At 44.7% G+C, this 20013-nt stretch overlaps 1 pseudogene; it reads right to left on the bottom strand.

Moving 5' to 3' along the window:
• LOC130493227 (zinc finger protein 501-like) overlaps nt 1-14968 on the bottom strand; it is a 39464-nt pseudogene extending 24496 nt beyond the window's left edge.
• Nucleotides 14969-20013: the final 5045 nt, after the last annotated feature.

Below are 20013 nucleotides of genomic sequence, written 5' to 3'. Positions count from 1 at the left end.
AGTCAGAAGGGGGTTGGGTTTGAGCGGAGTCATTGTCCTGCAAAGTATTAAAGGTAATGTGCAAATCATTGTCCTGTAAGTATCAAGATAATGTGCTAATGAGGATGTGGTATGTTAATATGGAAGAATTGTATTCTGAAGTTGTCTGTTAACAGCTGTGGGTGAAACGTCAGGAAAGAAAATACCAAGACCACGGTTACACAGCCCGGATAACCTACAAGAACCAATGGAGAGAATGTTGGGGATCAAATTGGGGTGTCTCAACTGTGGAGGTGACAGGGGCCTTACACTGAGCATTCAAAATGATTTTTCCTTTGGGTGGGTTCTTAGATGCCGTTCCAGATTGCTACTATGATTGAAACTATTTCCACACACTAAGCATTTAAAAAGTCTCTCCTCTGAGTGAGTTCTTTGATACTGTAGAAGATTACTATTGCAACTGAATCTCTTTCCACATTCTACACATTCAAAGGTTTTCTCCCCTGTGTTGGTTTTTTTGATGCCTTTGAAGATAGCCACTGTGACTGAATCTCTTTCCACACTCCAAGCATTCAAAAGGTTTCTCCCCTGTGTGGGTTCTTTGATGCTGTTGAAGACTGCCACTGTTACTGAGTCTCTTTCCACACTCTGAGCATTCAAAAGCTTTCTCCTCTGTGTGGGATCTTTGATGCTGTTGAAGATGGCCACTTTGACTGAATCTCTTTCCACACTCCAAGCATTCAAAAGGTTTCTTCCCTGTGTGGCTTCTTTGATGCCGCTGAAGATGGCCACTGCAACTGAATCTCTTTCCACACTCTGCACAATCAAATGTTTTCTCCCCTGTGTGGATCGTTAGATGCCTTTGAAGACTGCCACTATGACTGAATCTCTTTCCACACTCTGAGCATTCAAAAGGTTTCTCCCCTGTGTGGATTCTTTGATGCTGTTGAAGATTGCAGTGCTGACTGAATCTCTTTCCACAATCTGAGCACTGAAAAGGTTTCTCCCCTGTGTGGGTTCTTTGATGCCGCAGAAGATGGGCACTGCAAAGGAATGTCTTTCCACACTCTGAACATTTAAAAGGTTTCTTCCCTGTGTGGATTGTTAGATGACTTTGAAGAGCGCCACTCACACTGAATCTCTTTCCACACTCTGAACATTCAAAAGGTTTCTCTCCTGTGTGGGTTCTTATATGCCTTTGAAGAGTGCCACTGTAACTGAATCTCTTTCCACACTCTGAACATTCAAAAGGTTTCTCCCCTGTGTGGATTCTTAGATGCCTTTGAAGACTGCCATTTTCACTGAATCTGTTTCCACACTCTGAGCATTCAAAAGGTTTCTCCCGTGTGGGTTTTTAGATGCCTTTGAAGACTGCCATTCTCACTTAATCTCTTTCCACACTCTGAGCATTCAAACGGGTTCTCTCCTGTGTGGATTCTTAGATGCCTTTGAAGACTGCCATTCTCACTGAATCTCTTTCCACACTCTGAGCATTCAAACGGGTTCTCTCCTGTGTGGATTCTTAGATGCCTTTGAAGACGGCCACTCTCACTGAATCTCTTTCCACACTCTGAACATTCAAAAGGTTTCTCCCCTGTGTGGATTCTTAGATGCCTTTGAAGACTGCCATTCTCACTGAATCTCTTTCCACACTCTGAGCACTGAAAAGGTTTCTCCCCTGTGTGTATTTTTTGGTGCACAAGGAGACTTGATCTGTGTCTGAAGTACTTTCCACACCGAAAGCATTTATATGCCTCCATTTTGTTACGCTTTGGAAAAAATGCATTACCCTTTTTTCCACGTGACATCCTTCCACTCTCTGTGCAGATAAGTAGCTTCTCTCCTGAATGAATCTTTTGGTGTTGAAAAAGCTCTGATTTTTGTGAGCAGCTCTTGCCACTGACAGAGCAGCTATAAGTTTTCTCTCCTTTATATGTTCTTTGATGTCTACGGAGATCTGCTCTGCAAAGGAAGCTCTTGCCACATTCCAAGCATTGATGGGTCTTCTTTCCACTGTGCATTTGCAAATGGATCTCATATAGGGCATGATCTGAGAAGTTTATTCCACATTCCAAGCTCTTATATGATTTTTCCACCATGTGTATTCGTTTACGGAAATCCCACCCTTGGCCAGGAATGGGTTTATCCCTCTTTTTGACCATGTGACTTCCTTTCTGCCTCTTCGGTCCACCTTTATTCCTGAAGTTTCCTTTCAAATCATCATTCTTCACTTTGTCTGGCAATAGCTGATGAACCCCATCACCCTCACGCCAGTGATCATACCCTGCTGGAATGAAGCGAGAGATCCCGTTAGCTCCCATACAAGGAGGTCTGACCATCCACGTGCAAAACATTTTAGTGGCTTTTTCCTGCTATACATTGAAGGGTACATTAATAAACACTTTTAGAGAACAATAAAGCCTGCTGCATGCAATCTAACTATTTGTATAGTTCCTCATCAAAGTGAGTTCTTTGATGTGAAGTAAGGGCTGATTTTTGACTGAAGTTCTTCCTGCATTACACAATAATATGGTTTCTCTCCTGAGGGAATTTGCCTCTTGGAAATAAAACATGTACTTACTGGAGGTCTTTCCAAAGGCGACACTATCATTTTCATTTTCTTGGAGCTGATTCTCCGATTAGCACGGAGGCCTTCATTCCTTCTTGTTTTGGGTGACCTTTCTTCTTGGAGTTGGATTTTATGGAAGCCCCCTCCTTGGGACTGAATGGGCTCATCCCTCCTCTTAGCTGCATGGCTTCCTTCCTGCATCTGTGGTCCATCTCCATCCCCGATGTTTCCTTTGGAGTCTTCATTCTTGTCTTTTTCCAAAGAGAACCCCTGTAATCCGCCAATGATGTCCTCTACATGTGCTGCTGGAATAAAGAAAGAGGTCCAGTCAGCATCTACTGAAGAAGCCAAGCCACCCGTCAGGCACTGCTCACTAATGGGTGTGCATTTCCTTTATCATACTTTCTTTCCCCACCAACTGAGTTGCAGGTGTATGGCTGTGTGCGTGCGTGTGTGTGTGTGTGTGTGTGAGAGAGAGAGAGAGAGAGAGAGGTCGTTCTTATATAGGGAAGGAAAAGAAATCCAAGGAAGTGGGAACATTTTTCTGGAAGAGTGGAAACTTGGTCAAGATTAAAACCCACAATCCCAACCAGTGTAAGTGGGACAGATCCATTTCAGATCACAATCAGAGGGGATGGCGGTAATCCCATCTGGGGGACAAGTGTGTCATAGTGGTTGGCAACTGAGAAATTAGGATGGGGCCCCTTCCAGAGTCTTCTTGGGGGCCTCTCAGTCCCACACTGACCTCAGGCCAGGACACCCTCTCTGGCTTGGGCGATGACCACAACACTGGCCTCTGTTGCCCCTGGGCCAGCCAGGACATTCGGGTCATTCTACCTGGCTATGCTGAATATGGCCACCCCACCACCTCGAGGCTCCCAAAATAGATCAAGTAACAGGGCAGGCCTCAGAACAACATATTGCTGTTTAATATTTTGATTCACACATCTGCCCAATGGCACAATCCCAATGGCAGCAATTTGAACCTTTGGCACCTTACCCAGAGAGGCCACGCTCCCATAGTTCTCCAGCATGACTTCCTTGTAGAGAGCTCTTTGGTTCGGATCCAGCAGGGCCCACTCTGCCTTAGTGAAATATACGGTCACCTCCTCAAAGGAAACCGGAGACTGAAAGAAAAAGCAGATTCCTTCGTCAGAGATCATGCAAGGCACAGGCGACTCTCTGGAGAGTTTGGCATGTGTAAAAGGAGTGGTGTTCAGATCCTCTTGCCTGGACTCCTTAGCAACAACTGCAGGGGAAATTTCCCCCCAGAAAAAGGAGGGGGGACCCAGGCTGCCCCCCGCTCATCTCCCCTACCTGGACTGGAGTTGTAACAGCTCTTTCCACACCTCCGCAAAGAGAATGGATCAACATTGTCTGTTCACTGCCTGCTAGGGAGAGAAAAGTGGAAGAAAGGGTATTAGCCTCAACTTCCTATTTTGTTTTCTTGTGTGAAGTGTACTTCATGGCTCCCCCATTCCCAGTGTGTGAAACCTTCCCTTATATACACTCTAAAAAATTGTAACAGAGGCTGAAGAAAAGCTGGGAGAGGCTGAAGAGAAGCACAAGGAACCAATGAGCCTTGGGGGTAGTGGGCACACTAAATTCTGCTGACACGTTTCAGACTTCTGTGATACTTGAAACCTGTCCTGAGAACGATGGAGCTCAAAAATTTGGCAGCATCTCTTCTGGGTCAGACCAAATGCCCAGGCAGGCTGTTCTCCCACCAGTGAGGCCCTCACACAAGCCCTTGAGTCCAGGCTAGTGGGAGGAAAAGAGGGAAGCGAAAATGATGCCACATAGCACCTCGGTGTCACATCTGGCCAAAAATCAGAGGCAGGGCAATATCAATGAGTGTCCGGAGTGTCTACAGGCCAACTAATGTCACATCTGGGTTTTTGGCCAGAGGCAATATTAATGTGTCATCACTTCTGCCCAAGCCCCTCCCCAAAGTTGCTGGGCATGCCAGACCACAGCCTGGCATCTCTGTTCTGTCAGATGCCCAGCTAAGCATGAGCACAAAACACATTCTCCCACTATTCCTGGCCCCTTGGAAACTGATTGTCAGAGCTATGCTGCCCAGAATGTGCCGGTTCCGTTTGTTCACGAGATTGAAGAGCTCGGCCAAAATTGGTCTACATTTTCTTCTGAGCCATGAAGTCCCTCTAATGGAAAAAAAAGTGGGATATAACATAAGAACATAGGCCCTGCTGGATCAGACCAAGGCCCATCAAGTCCAGCAGTCTATTCACACAGTGGCCAACCAGGGGCCTCTAGGAAGCCACTAACAAGACGACTGCAGCAGCACCATCCTGCCTGTGTTCCACCGCACCCAAAATAATAGGCATGCTCCTCTGATACTAGAGAGAATAGGTATGCAGCATGACTAGTATCCATTCTAACAGCCATGAATACCCCTCTCCTCCATGAATATGTCCACTCCCCTCTTTTTTTTGAATTTTTAAATTTTTTTCTCTAATATCTTGATCCAACTTTTCAACAATTTAAGAAAGATTCTATTAACATTTAAAAAAAAGAACAGATAAAATTGTTGTTGATACCATGTAGCTTTGAATTAAATAACAATTGACCTCCTCTCACCCCCTTCCATCTAATAATAGATTAATACTCTTTTGCATATCAATACTAATCCCAATGTCATATTACATAGTAAAAACTATCACTCCATAAGCTGATTATACAATAAAGTACTATCAATATATAACTGATTCTCGTAGGTTATCCGGGCTGTGTAACCGTGGTCTTGGTATTTTTTTTCCTGACGTTTCGCCAGCAGCTGTGGCCGGCATCTTCAGAACAGTAACACTGAAGGACAGTGTCTCTCAGTGTCAAGTGTGTAGGAAGAGTAATATATAGTCAGAAAGGGGTTGGGTTTGAGCTGAATCATTGTCCTGCAAAAAGTAACAAAGGTAACAAAGGTAATGTGTTACTTTTTGCAGGACAATGATTCAGCTCAAACCCAACCCCTTTCTGACTATATATTACTCTTCCTACACACTTGACACCGAGAGACACTGTCCTTCAGTGTTCCTCCTCTGAAGATGCCGGCCACAGCTGCTGGCAAAATGTCAGGAAAGAAAATACCAAGACCACGGTTACACAGCCCGGGTAACCTACGAGAACCAATGAACTCTGACCGTGAAAGCCTTCGACAATATTTTAATTTATAACTGACTTGGGCTATATTTATATCCTTTAAAATATATATTTCATTGTTATAGATTCACCTACTTGTAATAGTAGAAGATTTATTTTTAAAAAAAGGATTAGATCAACGAGTAACCTTTAAACATCCCCATTTGAAATTCATGTTCACAGTAAATTTTCCATGCCCCTCGTTCCTCCAAAAATTGTGCATTGTCTTTTTGGTTTATTAATGCTGTAAGTTTCGCCATTTCCATCAGTTCTAACATCTTTTGTATCCAGTCTTTTTTATCTGGTATTTCCGCCATTTTCCATTTGGCTGCATATACCAGTCTTGCTGCAGTGGTGGCATATATCAAAAATGTTCTTTGAGTAAATATAGCGTCTGGTATCATACTCAATAACATTGTTTCTGGTGTTTTAGGGACATTGCTCTGTAGAATCAACCTAATTTCATTATATATCATATCCCAGAATTTTTTGGCATTGTCACAGGTCCACCACATATGATGAAATGAACCTGTTTCCTTATTGCATTTCCAACATTTCGGCGACATTGATTTTAAGTCATTGCAAGTTTTTTTTGGTGTTAAATACCAATGATACATCATTTTATAAATATTCTCTCTTAATGATTGAGAGAGTATGGGTTTCATATCTCGGGACCAGAGTCTTTCCCATTTATGTAACATTATGTCTTGACCTAACATCTGTGCCCAACTGACCATAGTATGTTTTATTCGCTCTTGCTCACAATAAAGTTCCAACAATAACTTGTACATCTTAGATATTAAGTGATCATTTGTATCCAATATAAATTTTTGAAAAGTTGATTTACTTTTAGAGAATCCTATTTTCTGGTCTTGAAGGAAAACCGATTTTATTTGATAATATTGAAACCAGGTTAAGAGATCCTTAACGTCATCATATTCTTTGAGTGAGCATTTTGTACCTCCCACTTTAAAAGATCTTGATAAGTAATAAATTGGGCAGTGCAAAGCCACCCCTATCTTTTGAATCCACCAAATATTTATAGGTAATTCTCGTTTTTTCCCCTTGCCAGATGAAATTCAATAGGTCTTTTTTCCAGGCATCGAAGTATTTTACTTGGGATATTATAGGAAGGTTTTGAAACAAAAATAATAATCTCAGTAGTATATTCATTTGTATTGTCGAAATGTGCCCAAGCAAAGAAAGGTTTTTATTTGTCCATATCAACACATCTTTCTTTATTGCTTCCCATAATTTAATATAGTTGTTAGTAATCAAATCCTTATTCTTAGTAGAAATCCAAATTCCCAAGTATTTCACTTTACTTGTTTTCTCCCATCCTTTCATGTCTACAAAATCATGTTGCTCCACTGCAGAAAGGTTTTTAAAAATTGTTTGCGTTTTCTCTTGGTTTATTTTAAATCCTGAAACATTACTACAAGAGTCCAATATTTCCTTCAGATTATTTGCAGATTGATTGGGATCATCCAAGATCATCAAAAGGTCATCTGCAAATGCTCTCAATTTAAATTCATGTTTGTTTATTTTTAAGCCATGAATATCTCCTGATTCATGGATTTTGCAGGATAAGGTTTCCAAGACTAATATAAAAAGTAAAGGAGAAAGTGGGCATCCTTGTCTTGTCCCTTTTTGTATACTACAGTCTTCTGACATTGATTCATTAACCAATATTTCCGCTTGTTGTTTTGTATATAATGCATCAATGCCTCTCCTAAATTTTTCACCAAAATTCATTTTATCCAGAATTTTTTTCATGAAGTCCCAAGAAACCATATCGAAGGCTTTCTCAGAGTCAAGAAAAACAAAGGCAGCTTTATGTTGGACGTTATGTTCATAGTACTCCAGAGCATCTAAAAGTACCCTAAGATTATCCATAATTTGCGACTTCCGGCAGAGTGTTTGGTCCAAGCGCCATTGTCTCTTGGGAGCTCCCGAGAGACACCAAGAGTCATTTAGATTTGGGGTGCAAAAAAGCACTCCAACCCGGTTCTAAATAGTGGATCGGGAAGCAGGAATTCCCCTGCAGCCATCAAGAGCGGTTTGACTCCCATATTCTCTGAGAGAGCTTTCATTAAGCCTCTCCGAGATTTGGACGTTGTCCCACCAGCACTGAGGGGGCTACCAATGCCACGAACGACTCTTTGGATTTAGGCTTTGACCTCCTCTATCCATTAACATCAAAGAATCTATGAAAAGAACAAGATGCCTCACCTTTGGAAGTCAGAGTGAGTAAAAAGACACTTTTTGCTTTTACCTTGATTGAGAAGATTTGAACGACGATAAAAATACCTACGAAAACCGTGTCTCCCTGCCCAACATAACAAGATTCTTTAAATAAATAAACGTCATTAAATGAACCGACAAAGACCTTATCAATTTAATCAGTGAGTAAACGCAATAAATGGGACTTTTGAATGACTTTACAATTACCAATTAATTGCTTTGAGGGGAGTGAGTGAGACGAAAACTCCGCCCCACTTCTGGTTCTCTCAGGTTCAATCAGTCCTCCAGCCACGTCGCTTCTTAGGACCGGAAGATAGTAAGAAGGGCTTTGTTACCATCGAAAAGTCAGGACAGATCGTAAGACTAGAAGTGAGTTTCCCCGGTGCAACCATCAAACTGCTCCTACTACTTAACCACCGAGGGGATACGATACAGGGTCTATGATACTGCAGTTTCCTGTCTATTTCCTTTTCTCTGACCGTGCCGCTCCAAAGCGTAATTGAGGATATTTTGAAAATCACAAAGCCCATTTTCATATAAGAATCCAGGCAGATATGTCAAACAAGAGGATGGAAGATATGTTACTTAAACAAATGAACATTTGCAATGCAACAAGATTTAGTCTTTAAAAAACAACAAGTGTTCTCACAACAAATGATTCAGCTTTTTTTGGCTTTCCAAAAAATTTGCTTGTCTCCTTTTATAGGTAATAATATGGTTATGAGAGTTTTACTGGATGCCGGATTTACAAGTGAACTCGTTCAGGAATACTGGAGTAAGCAAGACCCGTGAGTAGTCTTTTCTTTTCAAAACAGTATAAGTTCATTAATTGGATTCCTACTATAAGAACATAAGAACATAAGAAAGGCCCTGCAGGATCAGACCAAGGCCCATCAAGTCCAGCAGTCTGTTCACACAGTGGCCAACCAGGGGCCTCTAGGAAGCCACTAACAAGACGAATGCAGCAGCACCATCCTGCCTGTGTTCCACCGCACCCAAAATAATAGGCATGCTCCTCTGATACTAGAGAGAATAGGTATGCAGCATGACTAGTATCCATTCTAACTAACAGCCATGAATACCCCTCTCCTCCATGAATATGTCCACTCCCCTCTTAAAGCCCTCCAAGCTGGCAGCCATCACCACATCCTGAGGCAGGGAGTTCCACAATGTAACTATGCGTTGTGTGAAAAAATACTTCCTTTTATCTGTTTTGAATCTCTCACCCTCCAGCTTCAGCAGATGACCCCACGTTCTAGTATTATGGGAGAGGGAGAAAAACTTCTCCCTGTCCACTCTCTCCAAACCATGCATAATTTTATATACCTCTATCATATCTCCCCTCAGCCGCCTTCTTTCCAAGCTAAACAGCCCTAAGCGTCTTAACCGCTCCCCATAGGACAGTTGCTCTAGTCCCCTAATCATTTTTGGTTGCTCTTTTCTGCCCCTTCTCAAGCTCTGTAATATCCTTTTTTAGGTGTGGTGACCAGAACTGTACACAGTATTCCAAGTGTGGTCTCACCATAGATTTGTACAAGGGCAGTATGATATCAGCAGTTTTATTCTCCATTCCTCGTCTAATTATGGCCAGCATGGAATTTGCCTTTTTTACAGCAGCCGCACACTGGGTTGACATCTTCATTGAGCTATCCACTACCACCCCAAGATCCCTTTCTTGGTCTGTTTCTGCCAGCACAGATCCCATCACTGTATATGTGAAGTTGGGATTTGTTGTCCCAATATGCATCACTTTACACTTACTACATTGAATCTCATTTGCCATTTTAATGCCCATTCTTCCAGTATGCAGAGATCCTTCTGGAGCTCTTCACAGTCCGATTTTGTTTTAACCACCCTAAATAATTTGGTGTCATCTGCAAACTTGGCTACATCACTGTTTAACCCCAACTCCAGGTCATTGATGAACAGGTTAAAAAGCACCGGTCCCAACACAGATCCCTGAGGCACCCCACTGCTCACATCCCGCCATTGGGAGAACTGACCATTGATTCCTACTCTCTGCTTCCTATTTTTCAGCCATCTCTCAATCCATAAGAGGACTTGTCCTCTTATCCCGTGACTATGAAGTTTGCTTAGCAGTCTTTGGTGGGGGACTTTGTCAAAAGCTTTTTGGAAATCCAAATACACAATATCCACAGGTTCATTCCTGTCCACATGCTTATTAACGCTTTCAAAAAACTCTAATACAGGACCTACCCTTACAGAAGCCATGTTGGGTTTTGCCCAGCAGACCTTGCCCTTCTATATGCTTGACAATTCTATCTTTAATAATGCTTTCCACTAATTTACCCGGAACAGACTTTAAGCTAATTGCCCTGTAATTTCCTGGGTCCCCCCTGGAACCGTTTTTATAAATGGGTGTTACATTGGCCATTCTCCAGTCCTCTGTACAGAGGCTGATCAAAGGGACATATTACATATCTTTGTTAGAAGTTCAGCAATTTCCCATTTGATTTCTTTAAGAACTCTAGAATGAATACCGTCTGGTCCCTGTGACTTGTTAGTTTGCAGTTTGTCTAGACATCCTAGGACTTCCTGCCTTGTTACCACTATTTGCCTCAGTTCCTCATTTTCCCCTCTCCAAAATCTCTGTTCAGGAGAAGGATTCTGCCCTGTATTTTCAACAGTGAAGACAGATGAGAAGAATTCATTTAGTTTTTCAGCAATCGCTTTATCCTCCCTTAGAGTTCCTTTACTCCCATTGTCATCCAATGGTCCAACCGCTTCCCTCTTCAGTATATGAATACTGAAATCAATATGAGGAACGGCCGCCATGAATTTGGCTAATCCCCTTTTACTGGCATCACAAGTAGTGAACATTGAGTGCCACAAGCTGGGTAAAGAAGCATTGTTTTTTCCCCCTAACTTGAACTCCCCATTAAATTAACTGGGTGCCCCAATCCCATCCAGGCACAATGAGTCCTTACCGAGCAAGAGGGTATCTTGGGCATGCTCCTGGGCCCTCTGCCCTTCCTCCAATGGAGCTCCTTCGGTCTCACAGAACTCAGCTTCCATCTTCACGAATGGACCCCACCTCTGAAACAGCAGTGAGAGAGACAGGTAAGAGATGGAATGGAAGAGACCAAGGAATGGATCCTGCCCCACTCCCAGACTCTGCTCTTTTCTATCAGCAGATTTGGTAGGGTTTTCCTCCAACCCTGGGGAATTATCTGGAGGGAAAAGGAATTCCCTACAAGAAGTGACTGCTGAAGCAGGTTGTTAAATCTCCCATTTGGATGAATGAGTAACCCTTGGACAAATATTGGGCAGGGAGGTTTTAGGAGAAGGTTCGATATCGTTGCTTGATTTGGAACACTTGGAAAGAAAAGCCCTCACCTGTTCTGCCTGCCTCTTCTCCTCTGCCTGACTCAGAAGGAAGCCTTTGGCCAGGGCCACCGCCTGGGAACTGGTCTCTGGCCAGCATCCTCTGACCCAGCACTGCATTTCCTGGGGCAGGATGGTCAAGAACTGCTCCAGGATCACCAGGTCCAGGATCTGCTTCTTGGTGTGTCTCTCCGGCTTCAGCCAGTGGTTGCAAAGTCCATGGAGTTGGCTGCAAACCTCTCGGAGCCCATCGGCCTCACAGTAGCGGAACTGCCGGAAGCGTTGGCAATGTACTTCTGAGTTCAGGGGCTCCTGATTCCAGATTTCTGGCACAGCTCTTTCCCAGGATTCACTGCCAGTCCAAATTTGGACAGGATTGGGGCTTTCCCTTGCTCTCTTGCCAGGTCTAGGTCCTTCTGGGTCGTGCTGTTCCATCTCCTTCCACTTCTATTGGGTCACCTCCAAATGTGAAAAGATGCCTTTACTCACTTGGCTACAAAGAGAGGCTTCTCCCTGCGGGGGGGAGGGAGTCAGATAGCAACGTGCCAGAAGGAAAACAAAAGATAGATACACGATGGATCAGAACGAAGTGCCACTTATGATTTGTAATATCCTTTCGCTATATTACATAGCAAGAACTTGTTTGGTTCTTTGGGAAAGTTAACTCTTTCTGGCTCTTAAAAGATGCTACAAGCTTGCCTGTGATTACTTCACATCAATCCATCCTCAGGGCTTTGGATGGCTGCTAGGAGTGTCACCCAAAGCCACAGTGGTCTCCCCTAATGACCTACTTCAAAGTAAACCTTCCAGTATCCAGCAGCAAGACTTTTCCCTTGCGCTGCAAAGGCCTTCCTGTTTTCTTGGGAAGTGCAGAAGCAAACCCTTACACACACAGATACGCGCAGGTGCGTGCACGCACACACACACACATGGGAAAGGAGCCTTTCCTCCTTTCTTCTCCCCCACAGGTTGTTTGGCCACTTTAGCAAACATCTCTCTTCAGTTTAACTCCTTCAGTGCTGCAGACATTTTTTTAAAAAGTTCCTGTCTCTTCCCATCAGGAGCTGTGCCCAAACCCGGAGAGACTGGACTGGACTTCAGCGGGTCAGCTGTCAGAGATGCCTGAGGAGCTCAATGGGGCTGCTGTGGAGTAACTCAGCACAGGGTTGCGCTCCCCGGGTATCCCATCCAGTTCAGCCATCTCAGGGAATGGGACGGTGGAGTGGGGAGGGGGAGAAGGAAACTAAGGCAAACTATATCAAGCTCACCTGAAACAATCTGAAGCGGCTCTGCCCATAATCCTACTACTCTATTGGGCTTACTCCCAGGAAAGGGGTTTTAGGGCTACATTGAAAATCTGTGTTCCTTTAACATCTTCCCTGTTACTCTAAACAACATGCCCTGTTACTCCTTTGTGATTCTGCCCCATCGGAGAGGGTCGCCATCTCCTGCTTGGGGGATTCCTGGAGTTTTCAGGAGAGAGCCCTGAGGGGACTTCAGCCTCTCCTAGACTCTGTGGTGTTTATCGTAATGTCCCACCTCCGAAGCTGCCGTTTTCTCCAGGGGAAACTGAGCTCTGGGGTCTGGAAATCAGCTGCTGTAATCCCAGGAGAACCTCCAGGCCCCTCCTGGAACTCAGGAGCCCTCTTATTGGGGGTCGCTCTTCTCCCTAGAGCGTTAGGCTCAGCATCTAGGTTTGGCTGCCTTCTCTACCCACAGAGGCTCTCAAGGACAATATGATCCCACAATGTGACACAGACATTTTTGAAAATAACACTTGGTCTGTCCTTTCTCTTCAGGAGTTTCGTGCAGACCTCGAATACTAATGTGCAGCTTTATTTAAAAAATAATAATGGCTGGAGTCCTTCTGAAAGGACCGACCAGCAGCTTCAGGCCCTCCAACCACTCTGGGAAAGTTCATATAACATTCATTGAAAACATCCACAACCACCATCACAATACAGACTAATAGCCAATTAATAACAAGAAGTCAGTATAAGAAATTCTCATTCCTAGAATACTAATGTGTAGTTTTATAACAAGATCTGAGCAAAGCTGTAAAAGATAGGACATTTTGGAGGACTTTCATTCATAGGGTAGCCATGAGTCAGAAGCGACTTGACGGCACTTAACACACACACACAATTTTATAACAGAGATAAAATGAAATAAATAAAAATAAATTTTAAAAGCTGAAGTCCTTCTGAGGTAAGCTACCTGCAGCTTCAGGCCCCCCAATTACTTTGGGGAAACTTATGCCTTTTCTCCCTTCTATGAAATATGCCAACTCTTTAGGTCCCCCCTCCCCCAGCAGACTCAGGACTTCTGCATACCTAGGAAGTCTCACCCCAAACCACACCCCATTTGGGTGCCCTACAGAGAGGAATTGGACCCAAAGGATTATAGAACTGTCACACTTCAGTTGAAGTTGTGTGTACATGGGGACTGGGTAAAAGTTGGATCTAGATGAATTTAAATGGATGAAATCATATAATTTTTAAAGGGAAACAAGAAAACCACTGTCATGTTGTAGATCACTGTCACAGCACACAAACATGGTCCCAAAACATGGACCCTTAAAGATCATCAGGGGTTTTGCATATGGTCACCCCAAACTCAGATCACATATCATGCCCATACCCACAGACCGCACTCAAAAAAACTTAACCCTAAAAAACAACAGAATTATGTACCCAAAAGATCAAGAAACAGGAAACATTCAAGGCCAAAAGTTATACAATCAAAAGGTTATGTCAGTACAAAATGTGTATATCTTTATTACAGGTTAAAATCCAATAACAACATATAACACCTAAAAGGCCCTGCAAAATATACATCAACTTTCCAAAAGTCTTTATATGTGGGTTGTGTTTGCAGGCTAACAATTAATATATATAAAACTGCAAAACTTCTTCCTCTCTTTTAGGCTTCCAGACAAATGAAAATTAAAGCCATAAATAAAACGTCATCTCATAGTCAGAAAATAGTCTTAAAGTCTGGATTAAGTCTGGATTAAAGTCTGGATTAATAAAGTCAAGTATTAAGGTTTCCTCCCCATTTCCCTCCAACCTCTTTGCTCTCTGCTCGGAGCTTTTGCCCTCCGGAATGAACACGGGTGTCCTCTGCAGACTCGGCCCGTCTGAACGCGCCTCTTTTCCAAGCACGATACATGCCAGGCGTCAGATTCCTTCTCTCCAAGAAGCCCCCCGCCCTGGAGAGAACCTGCCGGGGGTCTGACTCCAAACACTCCCCGCCCCCCCCATTCCAGCCCCCTCCTCAACCTGCCTTTCCTTGACTCGCAACCCTCCCCCACACCCCCAGGCTCTCCGCTCCTCCCTTCCATGCACCCCCTGCAAAACTGGATCGCTGGCGAGGCGTCCGCAATGCACGGAAGGAGGCTGCATCTTCCCACCCCACCCCCAAAACCCCCACCCTTATGCGCAAAGAAGAGAGCCAGAGGGAGCGGCCCCCGAGGCTTTTCGGTGGGGGGCTCTCCCTCCCTCCCCCAGACCCCGCCTCTGACCTCCTTTGCATTGCCCTTCCACCCACCCCCCACGTCTCCCAGCCCCGGGGTCCCCCTTGACTCACTCGGAGGGAGCTGCTGCTGCTGCTGCTGCTGCTGCTGCTGCTGCTTTCTCCCACGCGCGTCAGGACAAACGGAACCCCCCCCCCCATCGCACCCCCTTGACCAGGCGGCCTTTCCAGGGTTTTAGACTCGCTGGCCTTCCTTTCTATGGGGACGAGACCTCCAGCAGAGGGAAACCGCCGCCCAGGCGCCGCCCCTCCTCACCAGCCCCTCTGCAAAATGGGGGGGGGCTCTGCACTTGCTTGGAGAGGGCGAGAGAAGGAATTGCTGGAGGAGGCCGGAGAGATCTGGGGAAGTGGGAGGACCCCTGTGTTCCTTATGCATGGGTGTGAAGGATGGACATTGAAGAAAGCTGATAGGAAGAAAGTAGATTCCCTTGAAATGTGGTGTTGGAGGCAGAGGGTGATGGATACCCCGGACGGGCAGAAAAACAAATCCGTGGGTTTTAGATCAAATCCAGCCTGAACTGACTCTAGAAACTCAAATGACTAAACGGAGGCTGTCGTGCTTTGGACACATTATGAGAAGACAAGAGTCCCTGGAAAAGACAATCATGCTAGGAAAAGTTGAAGGCAGCAGGAAAAGAGGAAGACCCAACAAGAGATGGATGGACTCAATAAAGGAAGCCACGGCCTTCAATTTGCAAGATCAGAGCAAGGCTGTCAAAGAGAGGGCATTTTGGAGGACTTTCATTCATAGGGTCGCCATGAGTGAGAAGCGACTTGACGGCACTTCACACACACACACACACAATTCAGAGCTATCTGCCTGGATGAGTTTGCTTTCGGTATGCTAGGAACAGACGCCTGATCCTGACATTAGGCTAGTAATGGGGAAGAGACAGCCAGCAGAGGGAACCCTCTGCCCAGGCACCGCCCCTCCGCGCAGCCCCACGCCCGCCCGCCCCTACTCTCTCTGCAGAAGGGGGGCTTTGCACTTGCTTTGGGAGGGCGAGAGAAGGAATTGCTGGAGGAGACCGGAGAAATTTGGGGAAGTGGGAGGATCCCTGGGTTACTTATGCATGGGTGTGACGGATGGAATTTGAAGAAAGCTGATAGGAAGAAAGTAGATTCCCTTGAAATGTGGTGTTGGAGGGAGAGTGTGAGGGATACCCTGGACTGCCAAAAAAAAAAAAACACCAAATCAGTGGGGTTTAGATCAAATCAAGCCTGAACTGACCCTAGAAGCTCAAATGACTAAACAGAGGCTGTCGTGCTTTGGACACATTATGAGAAGACAAGAGTCACTGGAAAAGACAATCATGCTAGGAAAAGCTGAAGGCAGCAGGAAAAGAGGAAGACCCAACAAGAGATGGATGGACTCAATAAAGGAAGCCACAGCCCTCAGTTTGCAAGATCTGAGCAAGGCTGTTAAGGATAGGGTGTTTTGGAGGACACTGATTCATAGGGTCGCCATGAGTCGGTGACTTGATGGCACTTAACACATACACGCACACACAGGCTTTTAACATCAGTTCCAAAGGGGAGGGGGAAGGCAGCTAGGATGGAGCCATTGGATGCAAAGGAATCCCAACTGCATATGGGTCAGGAAAATGTCCTCTTGTTCCCTCAGAATTGTGGGGAGGATGCGGCGCAGATTCTGGCTGGGCTCACTGGCTTGAGCCACGCAGAACATTTCCCAAGCATCGGCTGCGCTGCTCCCTCCCAAGAAGAGACTTTGTTCTGTGTGGTGTGGCTTGATTTTGGCCAGGGTGATGAGCTGTCCACCCCAGAAGTTCATGAGAGGAAATGGGGCTTAAAGGTCTGGGGATCCAGTCCTCCTTCCCTGCCCACAACATTTCTTTGCCATGTTGTTCCAATGGTACATCTGAAAGGCAGATGTAGAATCATAGAATCCTAGAGTGGGAAGGGACCACCAGGGTCATCTAGTCCAACCCTCTGCACAATGCAGGAAATTCACAACTACTTTCACCCCCACACCCCCAACGATGGAGGGGAAGCTCAGCAGGTCAGACCACAGTCGGGTCGCTCCAACACCTGCTCCTTTGGGCTCTCCATAAACGTTAGTCTTTAACACTGGATTTTGGGTTTATTGTGTAAAGGACAGACTAGCAAGGCCTTCCCTTTGCAGTCATCACCTGTCTGCCTGCTGCAAAGAGGGAACCAATTCTCCATCCATTATTTCATGGTCTGGGGACAGGTAGAGCCTGTTTGCTGGTTTCCTTTTCAAGTACTGAACAGAGCGAATGGCACCCGCTTAACACATTCACATTCCCAGGGAGCTGGCAGGTAGCCCCACATTCTCCCCCCCCCTTCTACAGACCTGGGTCCATGGCTCAGTGGCAGAGCATCTAATTGGCACGCAGAAGGTCCCAGGTTCAATCCCCAACAACTCCAGTTCAGGGAACATTTTGAGGTAGGTGACATGAAAGCCATCAGCCTGAGACTTGGAGCAGAAAACAGATCCAAGTATTTGGCTGACAGGGGGTGGCAGATGTCACCTGAGGCACATTCAGCTACTGAAAGAGTTTGCCAGGAAGTTCCTGGCTTCGTTATTAGTAGGATTGCCAACTCTCCTGGAGCAGCCGGGAGTCTGCCAGAATTGATTTGGAAGTCAAGGCCCTTTTGCACCATTAAAAGCAGGTGATCAGCCTCTGAGCTGTGGCCCCTGGAGGAAACGGCTGCCTTTGGAGGGTGGTCTCTATGGCATCACAGCCTTGCTTCGGTCCCTCCCCGAACCCCACCCCCCCCAAACCTCTGGGGATTCCCCACTCTGGACTTGGCACCCCTACTACCACTTATAGGAATGGGACCTCGCTGTGGATTTCCCCTCTGGGCTGACATTTCCCAGGCACTCTTCCATGCCCTGGGATTCACACCTGCTGGAATAGAAGAAGGGTGGCCCCATGGCTACTTGAGAGGGAGGGCTTTTGTGAAACTAATATAAGACCAAATACTCCAGGAGAGTAGGGACCAGTGAAGGTGTCCCAATCTCTGACATAATTATGGTATTTTGTGTACATGTGCAGAATTAATTCCATATAATTCCATATGTAAAGCTTGAACATATTACAAAACTACAGAGGTTTGTAATAAAAGCCTGTGTAAATGTCCTCAGAACAGCTTGCAAACTGCTGACAGTATTCTCTCAAGATTAGAATTCTTCAAGAGCAGCACTAACTTAACTTGCCCTTGAAGAAAACAAGCAGTGCATTTATTTACCATACACAGTATGATGTAACTACAATTATTTTCTCTGACTTACATGTCAACTGCCAGTTGGATACCTGCAATCCTTCCTTTCTTTCTGTAAACCTTGCTCAAAGCTATGTACTGACCAATTGTCAGTAACTAAATGATTACAAAGTGACAATGTAAGCAATAATTGTGTTTTATGAGTTATACAGTTAAATATTGTGCTACAGACTTCTAAGTAGTCTCATTTAATACGTATTGTTCTAACAATGAAGAAGGTATAAAAATTAAGTATATAATATAATCTTGAAACTTAGAAATGATTGTTTATACTGTAAGCAAAATGGACTGAGAGTACAGGATGTCCATATATGGTTATGGATAACTAAACAGCAGCAGCTAAAACATTACTGCACTGCCATGTTCTCTGTAAGAGGGGATGGAAATCTCCCTGCACTCTTAAGGGTTTGAAAAAGTACAAATACAGCTAGAGTTCAGCCAGAAATTTAGAACCTTCCAAAGGCTCTCAGAAAAAGGCTGACTGGTATGTATGGTTTACCTTACTCTAGACTTTGTGAATTAGATACTTTGAACTGAATCAGAATAATTTTACTGTTATATTTTATAAGTTGGATTTTGAAACTGAATAGAACTTAAGACTTGTTTGCTTTTACTGCATACATTGCTTCTACTGCATACATTGTAATACATACATTGTATTTTTACAAGAGTTTTTATAAAAGTGTTAAAGTGCATTTACATATATTTTACTAGAAGTATTTCAATAAAAAGACTTGCTTTTTAAAAGTAGGTAAAGTTGTTGAGTCCTGCTTACTTGATGATTGGCTGAATAAGATACCTTCACTTCTCAGTAAGTGAAACATTCTAAGGGCCTGTCATTTGAACAGCACGACCCGCTTCAAAGGAGCTGGCCCCTTGAGAAGTTCCTGTGGCCCAGCGGTTGTGAACATATCCCATTGAAAGTTTTTCCCTGTTTTCAAGTGAACTTTTAAAAAAATGGTTTGGTTATAACAGTGATGGTAGGAAGGGGGGAATGGTGGCTCTCCTTGAAGGGAGACTCCCTTGCACCAAGGATTCTCTGGAAAGTGCCCTGGTAACCAGCCCCCACCACTCAGGACCTCCTGAGAACATCTGACCCGCTGAGAAGGGCAGTATTCAAGTGCAGTACTACAGCCGTAGCAACACAACTAGTAGCACCTGTGCAGTCTAGCACATGGGGAAGAGATGAAGAGAAATATCCCAGAGAAATCGATTCTGCTAAGCCAAAAAGAAGCCTTTTAAAAAGGTTGATTGTGAAAGAGAGGGGGGCAGAACAGGGAAAGGATGGATGGATTCAAAAAGGGGTGGGAAAAGGGAAAACAAAATGCAGAGGAAAGCACACAGCCACAACAACACACAGATATTCAAGGGAAAAGCAAGACATTTGAAATAGCTAAGCCAAGTGTGTTACACATAGTGTAGCTTGTTCCTCAGAGCATGTGCAGAGTTGCTCCTGGGAACAAGATTTTGAAGGAGTCCTGAACCCCCACCCAACTTTCTGTGGACCAAGTTTCCACTGAAGACTGAAAAAAAGACAAGGGAAAATCCCCAATCTCCAGATATTTATCTTTTACCCAAAGATAAGCACATCACAAGCAAGGAGCCCTTTCTAAGTTCCCAGCCCGTTCAGTTTCTCATATTTATAAGACACCCCCCCCACTCACACAGTACTGTACCAAATACCTCAATAAACTCTATATTCCTTAGTGCCCTTAGTGATTGATTTATAATAGATAACTAAGGATTCGTTGATGTCCATCCAGTCCAACATCCTGTCTCACACAGTAGGCAACCAGTTCACCGGAAGGGCCAAAAACAGGGCACAGAGGCCGAGGTCTTCCCCTGATCTTGCCTCCTGGCACTGGGGTACAGAGGTTTACTGCCTCTGAAAATGGAGGTTCCCTTTATCCACCGTGGTT

The sequence above is a fragment of the Euleptes europaea genome, chromosome 1 (genome assembly GCF_029931775.1).
Source record: "Euleptes europaea isolate rEulEur1 chromosome 1, rEulEur1.hap1, whole genome shotgun sequence".
NCBI classification, from domain to species: Eukaryota; Metazoa; Chordata; class Lepidosauria; order Squamata; family Sphaerodactylidae; genus Euleptes; species Euleptes europaea.
The sequence above is the reverse complement of the archived record's forward strand: the minus strand, read 5'-3'. Positions and strand labels throughout refer to the sequence as shown.